We start from the raw sequence: 12,663 nt of genomic DNA on the forward strand, positions 1-12,663 counted from the left end.
TGTTACATTTCACCTCATTTTAAAAATTGAGAAAATGTGATTTTCAGAATTTTCTGGGTTTAGACTCAACTATCTAGCAATTATTGTCTTGTATTTACTCAGTGTAAATAGCAGTACAGAAGGTAGGGAATACAAAATAGAGTAAATAAGACTATAAATGCCTACCCTCAAAGGGGCTTATGGTACAGACTGGTATGCAGGCAGCTCAATTACAATATAGTATGATTAATGCATCCATTCACTTATCTCCCAAACACTAAAAACGTAGGATTTAGAGCTACAGACACAGACACAGACACTGGCTTCCAGGAGCTCACAGTCCAGCTGGAGAAGAAGAAACAAGGGATGTCCATCAAGCAAGGGCCTCCGGGAGAATGTGTCCAGTTCCTCCTCCGGAGTCAACAAAGACTCCACACCTGGCTGCATGTGGAGATGACTTTTGAAAGAGTAATGCGTGACAAGCCGAGGAAGGCATTTCCAGGCCAATCAGCGTAAGCAAAGGCCAAAGGGCAGGGATGTGGATTCTGCCCCGAGGTAGGGACCCGGCAGCTGGTCTACAAGGATGACTAACAGCAGCCCAGAAGATGGATGGGGAGGCAGTGCCCATGGAGTCAAGGCAGCAGACGCCAAGGCACCAAGGTTTCTTGGAGTAACCAGCAAGTAGCGTCCGCACACAGGAATGGCGGGAACAGAAAGGGCAGGCTGCACCTGGAAGGCACGTGAGTGATTTGTAACAAGGATTGAAATATTCCTTATGAGCAATGGACAGCTTATATGTTTTCACACACAATAACTGAAACAGTTTAGTAATGTAAGTCTTTGGTGTTAGCTATCGTAGTTTTAAATAATTGAAGCTTTGGTACTGTAACGAACGCCACAGCTGGGGTGACTTATAGACAATGAAAATGTATTTCTCATGGATTCGGACGCTAGAAGTCTGAGGTGAAGGTGCTGACACAGGAAGAATCTGCTGAGAGCTCTCCATTTATAAAGAGCCCCTTCCTCACCATGTCACCAGATGGTGAAGAGACAGAGTGAGTGAGAGAGGGGACAGGCAAGTTCTTGTCTCTTGTTACAATGGCACTAACCCCATACGAACAATCCTAATTATCTCTCAAAGGCCCCACTACCCAATACCAAGTCTGTGGAGGCTGGGGCTTCAATGGGAACCTTGAGGACAAACAAGCATTAAGTCTGTATGAATTAATTTCATTTAAAAAGGCATTATAAGTAAGAAATGACATGGTCACATCTGCCATGTAGAAAGCTCACCAAGGCAGGCTCATGGGATGTCACTAATGAAGCCCTAGTAACGGTAACTGACAGTAACGCCTACTCTGTCTCAGCAGCTTGGCTCTGCCTGTCTGTCTCACATTTAGTTCACCTTCTGAGAATAGTCTGATAATTAGCTGGTTTCTGAAATCATATTAGGAGTTTCTTGAGGCTGATGGTTGCATTGATATTTGCCCTCAGCATTGCCTCAAAGAAACTGTACACTGAATAACTATATATATATAAAGAGAGAGGGGGGGAGAAAGAAGGGGGGAGAGAGAGAGAGAGAGCAAGGGGGCAGATATGCCCTGCACAGCAAATTGCTTTCGGTACATTCCATGTTTGAATGTCTTACCATTGTAGTCTTACCTGATCTTAGGCTTATGACATCATACTACAAGAGTTCCTACTGAGACCATGGGTGGAAAGCGCGATGTCCATGTGTTCCTGGCTTCCCAGAACCATTCACTTCCCAACTTCCAGTGTCTTGGCCCATGCCCTGAAACCGATGACAAATGAAAGTTGCAAGTCCATCTAGGAAATTACCTCAACAGCCAAGTCATTTCCTTGGCGCCATTTACATTTCTAAAGTATGAGGAAGTCGGGTTCCATTTTTTTTCTCTGCATTCCCTGGGCTGGTGGTAAATCACTGTCAGTCACATAAATGAATGGCAGGTGATGTCACAGCACAGTGCAAGCTCTTCCTGCTCCAACTCTCCCTTCCTGTTTAATGATGGACTGGGTTTTCTCTGACCATGGCTCTTTCTTCGATGCTGACATGTCAGAGCATGGCAGCTCATCTCTTTTTCATGATTTTTCAACCTCATGGTGCTGGGCTACACTTCATACAGACACATCACAGGTGGATCCCTAAGCTGCCCAATGATTTAAGCACATTTTACAGAGCTCTTACACTGTGCTAGGGTGGGAACAGAGTGGGGAAAGCACATGTCTTGTCCTGGAGGGGGCAGGGCATCATACTAGTTCCAAGATAGACTAAGATCGGCTTCCTTCAAACCAGTAGGTAAAGAGTATCAGCCAAGGATGGTAGCTCATGCCTGTAATCCCAGTACTCGGAGGCTGAGACAGGAGGATCACAGGTTCAAAGCCAAACTTTGCTATACAGCAAAGCTATATCTCCATAAAATTACATAGAAATCATTCATATGCATATAGCATACATACCTATATGCATCTAGTCTCTGTGTGACATATATTATACTTTATATATATGTGTATACATATATATATATCTTACACATGTGTGTTTATACATGTGTGTGTTTACTATAGTTGCTTACTACGAATCAGGTGTTATTAACTTTAAATAATTTCACAAGTTAATTAAATTCTTACAATACTGCCATAAAGTGCAGACTTTTAAACCAGCCTCCTTTCACAGATGAGGAAACTGGGTGCAGACAGCTAAGCACTGTACTCACGTTCTAACCAACTGCTGTGTAAAGATCTGAATAAGGCAGAATATACCATACAGCAAGGCTATGTTATCAACCCCCGTGCTACAGGTGCAAACAAGTTAGCAACAAACTCCTTCCCAGAAGGGCAGCTCCTTGGAAGTCTTGAGGTGCAGGCAGAAATGCTTTGTTAGCTTGCTTTTTGAGATTCTATGGCCCGAGCCTTAGACCTTACACATATTAGGAACGTGTTCTATTACTAAGTCCATCTCCAACCTGGGCAGAAGCACTTCCAATGAATCCTTTGAGTTGGGATTTTATAGGCTATTCACACACAAAAGAAGACAAGTAATGTGGTTTAGTTGGAACAAAGATGCATTTGTCTTCTGCTCAAGGAACTGCCATAGAGAAGAAGGGACACACTCTAGAGGGGGTGGGAAACCCAGCTGGTGGAAGGCACATGTGCACAGATGCTGCCTCTAGACACACTCTAGAGGGGGTGGGAAACCCAGCTGGTGGAAGGCACATGTGCACAGATGCTGCCTCTAGACACGGAGCTATCTGTCCTGTTCCCTCAGTATGGCCTGGTTCCACGCTCTGGTTTGTGGAAAGGGACATGGGCTCTGGGATGCCAGGGGGACTATTTGCTTCACCTAGTGATGCCGGAACCTTAGCAGCATGCTCTCCATGTGAAGTCACCTTTAGTACTCATAAAAGCTGTAAGTCCCCATTTTTGTTGTCTACTGTTAAAAAAAAACACCTAAAAGTCAGCTGAAAGACTAAAGCCTAAGTGTCCTGAGGTAGGAGCAGAAATCATATGAAGACCCCTTTATCCACACATCTGGAGGCAATGCTATCTTTGCATCAGTCTGCTGATTACAGCACCTACAAGAAGCCATCCCATGTGGCTTGCCTGTGCTTCCTCACAGTATGGTGGCTAGGTTCCAAGAATTACCATCCCAGGAGAACCAGATGGAAGCTCTGTTGCCTTTGATGGCCTGGCCTCTGAAGTCAAGTAGAATGATTTGTAGTCTATTCATAGAGTCAAGAGAAGGAAAGCAGACCATCTCAATTGAAATCACAACTGTCAAGGTTGTGTAGGAGAGAGTGCTGTGACTGACTGTCTCACAGGACCTCACATTCAGCATCCAGGACGCTTGCCACGGAAACCAGCCATCTTGCCAGGGAGCTTGCGGTGTGTGCTAGCTCAGGAAACAAGAGTGATCTTAGTCTCACCACATATCGGAGTCATTTCACTACAGATTCCATTTCCTAGGAGATTGCCAAGGGAAAAAGAACCACCTGAGCTACTCTTTTTAAAATGTTTATTTTGAAAATTTCATACAATATATTGTGATCATAATCTTTCTCCTCTCTCATATCCCCCACCTACCAAGCCACCTGCAAGTCTTTCTCCATCTCTTAAAAAAAAGAAAAACAAAATGAAGTATGCATACACACATGCATGTGAGCACACACACAAAAAATGGAGTTCAACTACTCCTGAGTATGAGGCCTGCCCTGGAGTGTGGTGGAGATATCCAGTGTCATCCACTGAAGAAAACTGACATTCCCCCTCCCAGAGATTATCAATTGCGAATAGCTTCTTGGTTGCTGATGGGACTCTGTGCCCACTTTCCATTCTCCGCACTAAGGTTTTGTCAAGTTTGAACTTGCAAGGGTCTTGTGCGTGCTGTCACAGCCTCGTGAGTTCATATGTGTATCAACTCTGTTGTGTCTGGAAACACTATTTGCACCTCTGGCTCTTACAGTCTTTGCCCTCTCTTCTGAACAGATCCCTGAGCCTCAAGGGGAGAGGTATGATGGAGACTGTCCATAGGACTGAGTACTCCAAAGTCTCTCACTCTCTGTACATTGTCCAGTTGTGGATCTCTATGTTAACTACCGTCTACTTGGAGAAGCAGCTTCTCTGGAGAGGGCTGAATGATGCATTGACCTCTGGATACAGCGTTATGTCATTAGGGGTGGTTTTATTGATATGCTCATTTAGTAGGATAATAATAGTAGCATTTTTCCCTAGAGCTCATATACAAGCCTACTTTTTCAAAAACAGTAATCCAAAGATTATTCATAGAGGACGTGCTCTCAGGACATGTAGTGGTACACTGTTGCTATTCCAGCGGTGGAAGGGCGGAGGCAGGGATACAGTGAGCTGGAAGGTAGACTGAGCTAGGTAAAAAGACCCTAGCACCAAGGAAATTCAATTAGTAAGTGATCACAAAACAAATTCTTTCCCAAGTCCTTCCTCAGTGCTTTCAGACTAAGTCTCCCTGGACGTTGCTCACTTCCTGAGATCATTGCAAGGCTGAGTTTCTGTGTCAGTCCACACACGCCCTCCTTGGAGATGCAGCCTTGGATGACCCAGGTGAAGCTGTGCCCGCCTTCCAGCACATTGTCTGCTACTCTGTCCCCGTGACCCCAGCACCTGTTTACTTGTTTATTTCTGGGTCTCATTCCCACCCCCCTCCCTCTGCATGATGAGAGCCATCAGAACACAGACCCTACTTCTGTTCTCTGGCACACAGCCTGGCGTCTGGCGCATAAATCCATTAATATGTCCATTAAATAGTCTCTGAGCGAGTAAGTGGAATATGGTGCCAAGTGCAGAAACTTGTTTGTTTCATGTTTACAAGGTCCCAGGTAAGGAGACTAAAGGGATTTTTTTTTTACATATTCATATATAACGGTAAAATGTCAAAAATTTTCTCTGTCATCTCTACCTCTTGAATACTTTCTTAACTTTTATTCTTTTAAAAAACATAACATAGAAAATAGCATTATCCAGGACTTTACACAAATCTAGAATAAAATAATGACTACTTTTAAATTACTTCTCCACAGGATTTCAAATAGTTCAATATGTGTCACTGTAAATTCACTCATGAAATTATTTTCTTTATCATAAGTGAGCTAAAAATATGCAACGAGAATATACAATAAAACATAACATACAATATTATATTTATACTTTATTATATATTTATTGTTGTGTATAAATATATGACATAATATTTATTTAAAATACAAATGTATTTTATGATTTTTATATAAGGTTTAATGTTTATAATATGTTTATTATATTTATACAAAATGTAAATGATTTATAACACTAGTTTATAGCATCTATAATTATAATCTTTTCATGATTATAAATTTTATATAAATATATTTATAACATTTATGTAAAGTATAAATATATTATTAAAAATGTAATAGTACCTTAAAAATGTTTGATCTTTCTTTTACATACTTGATTTTTTGAAAATTCATTTTTATGGTAGAAAAACAGCTACAAGAGACATCAAAATGATAAAGAAGTATGTACCAAGAAAATATAAATATCAAAAGCACTGAAGTGTCTTATTTGAATGAGGTGAAAGGCCATCTGTTTGAAAAAAACATCAAGCAGAAATAAAATGAAAACTCAAAGAAATATAATAGAATCTTATTTTCATCTTCATTCCCACAATCTTGTTATCTGAACAGTGGGGTCCACACATGAAGCTTCTATGAGATACATAACGTGAATGCATTCTTTTTCATCCAAGATTGTTGTGAATCACAGTTTCAAAGGAAGGGATGGTGTCTTACGACATATAATACTACAACCCTGGGTTCTCACATTGATCCCACTACACACACACTGGCTTCTTATGGGGGACTGGATAGGCATGTTGGGTTTGACCTAGCACCTAACATTTTTCATGGAACTTAAATTATACTCACCTCACATACAAAAAAAAGAGGTCTGCTAAGAATCTTTTCAAAAACGGGTGCTTAATTTATATGAGATGGTGTCTAGACATTTATTTTCTGGAAATATTTAACTTGGATAAAACATGTGGACCCCAAGATGAATGCAGGATTGAAATATTTTACTTGAAAATTTGTTCAAGGAAATGTCTGGTTGAGTGCAGTGGGCTTAAACGTCAAAATATTTTCTTAAGATGGAAAGGTCATCCTGTTGGACGTGCCCTGGAAGGCAGTCACATCTGAACACCTCTGGCTTCCTAAGCAGCCACTGCCTTTGTTATAACTACATTTCTGTAGTTACATATGTATATATCTAGGTCTGTATGTGATGACTGTAGCCTAGATGGTTTCTGGGGTAGAAAGACAAGAGATACAAATTGTGAAGATTACCTGCAATTTGACTTCGCAAGGAAAGCTTTGGCGTCAGTATCATAGGCCAGAGGAGAGGACCATTTTTCTATAAAGGACCAAATAAATAATTTAGGCTTTGCTGTCCATACAATATGTTGCAACTGGTGTACTCAGCTATTGTACTATGGAAGCGGCTATGTTCAAATACTTATTCACAAACACAGATGTTTGCCAACTCATCTCAGACCAACAGCTTTTGCGTTACTTTAGCTGTGACATAAACTAAGAAATGAACCGCGCACCTTCACCCAGAGCAAACAAGTATATGGGTCACTGTGTGTATCCACCAAACAATAACCCTCTTCATACGGATCACACAGCCTAGTATTTTCTATTCTACCCAGTTTGATTTTTAAGTCACTTTTCAATTACTAACACAGTCACCATCAAGACCCACTGATGGGTCATAACCTCAAGTAAAGAGAACAGAATGAGGCTAACTCTATGCTTGTGTATAAAGTGAATAGCGTGCAAATAGCTGAACGCAGACAAAGGGTCACTGTCCCTCTGCTAATGAATGGGAACGTTTGCCCTGAGTGTCCAGCCTCAGCTGCCTACTTGGGTTTTCAGGTCGCTGGAATCTGATAAAGTTGTGACCCAGTAAGCACAGAGAGCAAGCACCGCTGAGAATGAGTGTGAAAGGTCTTGGAGGATGGGAAGCTAGATGTTTATCTTTTCAAAGAATGGGGAAACCAATTTTGTTCTCTTCAGAATAGTGCTGGCAGAAACGTGTCTTTAAATGGAGCCAGCGTAGGCAAGAAAACAACGAGGAAGAATCTTACAGATGCAATGAGTAGAACACTGAGGACCTATGAGCTGGGTCCCAGTCTACCGTCACCACTCTAACGCCTTGACCCACGGGATGTCCAATCTTGGTCGTTAATGTTACACACCTGGCAAGAAGGCACCTGGGTTGAGGAACTGCCTCCTTCAGACTGGCCTGTAGGCACTTCTGTGGGGCACTTTCTTGATTGCTAACTGACCGAAGAGGATTTAGTCCACTCTGGGCGGTGCCGCTGGCCAGGTGAGCCCGGGTCTTCTAAGAAAGGTAGCTGAATAGAGCCTGGGAGTGAGCGAGCAAACCGGGTTCCTTCTCAGTCTCTACCTTCAGTCCCTGACTCCAGGTTCCTGTTCGAGTTCCTACCCTGTCTTCCCTCAACGACAGACTGTGATTAACAAATATAAGTCAAACAAATGCTTTGCTCCACCCTCTCAGATTGTTAGATTCTTTTACCACAGCAAGAAAAAGCAAGCTAGGACAAGCAAGCAGCCTTTTCCCTGGGCTTCAGCTTTCTACCCTGCATGCTGTGTGAACTTGGGTTAGTGTCTACCCCTGGGAGTCTCAGACGCCTCAGTCACAAAGTCTGACAGTAATGTTGTCCATCTTAACAAGCTGAGGTGCTGGTTAAAGTTGATATGCTGAAGCATGACGAGTGTCCAGCCTGAAACCAGAGCTCGGTTCTAGCACTCACTAGAGAGAGCTAAAACTCACTGTCTGCTACTTGCCACCATTGCGCCCATCTTTTTCATCTTGAAAAGTTTCAAACAGAAAATCCATAACAGTGAACCTGAATGATCCTATTATTTTCCCCAAGCTTAGATTTTTGCCAACTGTTAGTGTTTAACCCTATCTGTACACCTCTCTGTCTCTCTCTCTCCTCTCTCCCCTCACCTCCACCATGTACATATATATTTAAGAGGAATTCACCAGCCAGGATATCACCTGTAACCCCAGCACTCATGAGAGGGGGCAGGAAGACTGAGAGCTGGAATTATTGCCACTAAGAAAAGGAGAAGGAAGAACAGTGTATCCGACCCTATGATCTTCATATCATCACGACACACAGCACTAGTAAGGGACAACAATGGGCTGCTCTCTTACTCAAAACAAGAGAGACTGTCTTTTGTTCACAGCACCATGGGATAATCTCACTGTCTCAATCTTCCCTCATTTCTGTGTTCATGGCCCTTCATTTGAGCAGGAAAGGCTGATTTATTGAAGGGACAAAAGCCATTCCTTAATGGTAAGTCACATAAACACTACAGAGATTTCCATGTTTCACTCTCTGAGGATGGGTCATTTGACTAACCCCAGAGTAGAATTCCAAAGAAAAGGAGTTTATGGTTCTGCCCAGATCTGGCTTTGGTGAACTTCACTGGAAAGCTCAGGAGTCAGTTCTTGGACAAATAAGCTGCCATTTGCTCTCAGAGAACTGCTCTGCATTGTGCTGCTGGATGAGGAAAGGGGTGAGGAGTGAATGATAAAATCTATCACCACGTATGGCAGAAACAACTGGAAATACCTTGCTGCCACAACACTCATTAGAGAGTAAATACCAAGAGTCAGGCAGAGCCAGTCCCGCTGGTCCCTTTATGTGCATTACACTGTGTTCCTCCCTGTGACATTCTCAGAGGCAACAGGCATCCAGCCCAGAGTTAGGTGGGCTGCCTAAGGCCACACTGATACTAACAGAGCTGGGGTCTAGCTTAGCCTGTCCAGTGTCCATGCTCTGTCACAAACTCATACCTGTGAGTTTGATGTAAATATGGGAGTAAACAAGCCAGCTCTATCTCGGAACTCGGGCTCCAGACCCTTTCCTAGGAAAAACTCCATTAGCTTCCTTTTTTACTGGTTCAATTCCTGGGTCAGCTCAACACAGAACCATGGGCAGGACAGCAAAGGGCTGGACCCACAGCAGCAGACCTCATCTCCCTTTCTCTGCTGCCTCCATGGCCGGTATGTGTCAGGTTTGTAAGATACCCAAACAAGTAGAAAGGTCCAAGGACAGATTTAACAAACTCTCTGAACCCAGTGCCTAGATCTGAAGGTATTTGTGTTTTGTGACATTTTTTTTCTGTTCTTATTGCTGCTGCTGTTGTCTAAAATACCCTGTTGGGGATGAGATGTCCTCCTTGAAAGCATTCTGAGCTGTCTGATACCCAGGAGTTAATACTACCATGGGACGTGGTGGGTTGGGGAGGCACTCGTTCACCCTGACCAGGCCTATGAAAAGGGTTGGGGTTGGGGTCATTTTAAACATGCAGCATTGCTGTGCATGTTTTTTAATGTGTTCATACATGATATCCTGGCTGTGCCTTTCTGGTTTCATCTATTCAACAAAAGGACTATTGCTGGGATTCATCCATGATATGAAATAGAGCCCTAGTTTACTCTTTCGATTGCTGTTTCAAGTATCATCTCCAAATGACCCATACTTCCAAAACTATGATAGATAGTAGTCATTGTTAACTTAGAATCTAGAATCTCCTAGGAGATTGGTTTCTGGGTATCCCTGTGGGGGAGTCTCTCGACTACATTAATTTTGGTAGGAAAACTTATCTTAATTGTAGATTGGACCAGTCCTTGGGACCCTGAGCTGTACAAAATGGAGAAAATGAGCTAAGCACAAACAAGCATTCACTCCCTGCTCTCATCTTCCTAGATGTGGATGCAATGTGACCAGCCAGCCTCTGCTCCTGCCGCCTTGCCATCCCTGTCTGCTGCCATGTCTTTCTTGTCACAATGGACTGACTATGTCCTTCTAAAACAGCAAGCCAAATCAACTCTCTCTGTCTTAAATTGTTTTTGTCAGAGTATTTTATCACAGCAGCAGCAAAGGAGCTAAGACACGCACAGGGCTGAAATTGATAACTGTGCTAGAGTTCTCTTTCTCCTAATGTATCTCTCTCTCTCCTCGATAGACATTGCCAATTGTTCCTTCAACTGATTTGTCACTAGCCTCATAGGATGGCTCCTATTTCCCCTCACCCTCACCAGCAGTTGGGTCTATCATGTTTGTCCATGTGATGGACAGAAATGGCATCTTCTTGTTTTCATCGGAGTTCTCCCACTGGCTAATAATGCCATGCATATTTATATGTGATTACTGGCTGTTTGAATCGCCTGCTTGTAATCTGTCAGCTTTTCCGGGGTTGTTTGTCTTTTTCTTATTGACTTGTATGGATTGTTTATACATCCTGGATAATAATCTTTTAAAATTCAAATGTGTAGTAAATATTGGGACAAGCTTTGTAAACTTCAGGGCAGAAAAGGAAAAAAAAACTTGGTTTTTACTAGTGTTTCATTCTACTCATACATATGTCTTATCACCTAAACCAGAGCCCCCTGAGGACAGAGAATGTGGCTTCCTTGTGTTTATTTATGCAGGGTAAGTGTTAATAGGAAGCAGCCTAGAATTATGGGGGAAATTATGGCTTTGAAAATAGAAACGGGGTTAATGCTGCCTGTTCCTCTGAGGAGCTGAGGGAGATTGCCCAGCTGTTTCACCTCCCCAAGGCCCTACTTTCTTTGTTCTAAAATAAGGAAAAGCAGCTCCCAGGGTTGTGTGAGGAACCCCCCCCACCAAGATACTACAGGTGGAAGTCCTTGGAAATAGGCATAGTGGATGCTAGATTTTCGATGGATATTAGCTGAGCGGAAATACTGGTAGATATTTGGAGAGGGGGTTAATTTTGAGTGACTGCATAATAGCTTCCATCTCTTGGGCTCTCAGGGCTACCCTCCATGAGCAGCCTTTCTCCATTACAGCTGAGCCCTTGTCTAAGAGGGATCAGCTTGTGAATGACAGCACTGGGGTGTAAACATGAGCCTATCTCCTTCTTGTCCTGAAATGCACCCTTTATCTAGTAATGCTTGTTGAAACTGCACTTTGGGCCATGTACTACTGTGCACTGGGTTACCATGGTCATGGAGATGCAAGGAGTTCCTACCTCCACAGATTTACCAACACAGGAAGCAAGCGGACAAGTAAATTGTGGTTAAGTTCCACAGCTCGTGTCTGACTCAGACTGAGACTGTTATGTGCCATGAGGAAGCAGAGAGACAACACTTATGGGTCCCAAAGACCTTAATAATCACAAGGATTCGGGAGCTTTGTTTCTCCAGACGGCCCCAAGCAGGGGCACAAGTGGGGTTTATAAGCACAAGAATCACAAACACTTGTTGCCAAATTACACTTACAATTTTAACCCCTCAGGATTCAGAAATTAGGGGCTTCCTTGTGTGTTCCATCATTGTCACTCAATACACAATGCAAGATTTTGGGTCCAACCAATCAGATCCCTTTGTTCCTTTTGTTGTTAGGAACAGTCATAACGTTTCTAAAGAACTAAAGATGCATAACGACTATTTCTATGGTCTAGGGAGGAGGTTGGTCATCCATTGGAAAGTTGTCAGCTCCCCTAGGGCTTGGGAACTTGAACTTCATTTCACCCTGCAGGTAAAAGAGAGTATGAAATTAAAATGGCAGTGCTTAGGCCACAGTGTGTTTGCCTGCTCCCTTCAAGACAGTCTAAGCCGTATGGCATAAGGCAAAGAACCTGGGCGTGCAGGCTTGCAGGAAGGAGATCAAGGCAGCCTTTTCCAAGATATGGTGATGAAGCCAAAATAAAAGCAAGCTGACACTTGAGGAGTCAGAGCGCTTCAAACAGGGTGACTAGCGGCAGATCCAGTTCCAGCCTGTAGCCAGAACTGAACTAGGCGGCTGCTTCTCCACTCCTTTTAACCTAATTCATGGCAAGGAAGAAAAACACCATGAGTCCCAAACAGCTGAGAAAGCCATCCTTGTCAGCTGTCCCCAGACCATCCTGACTAAGCAGCAGCTAATGGGACAGCCTCCAGACCAGCTACTCTCCTCCCAACTTCCCTTTCACTGTTCCAGCTCTGCTGCCCCAAGCCTGTAGACTCAGCCAGACAGGCTTAGCTTTTTTTCTCATGTAAAATCTTTCCATCCCAGCAGTCCCCATGCCATCTATAGGTGGGAACTTGCAG

The sequence above is a fragment of the Mesocricetus auratus genome, unplaced genomic scaffold, assembly GCF_017639785.1.
Source record: "Mesocricetus auratus isolate SY011 unplaced genomic scaffold, BCM_Maur_2.0 Super-Scaffold_100014, whole genome shotgun sequence".
NCBI lineage: Eukaryota > Metazoa > Chordata > Mammalia > Rodentia > Cricetidae > Mesocricetus > Mesocricetus auratus.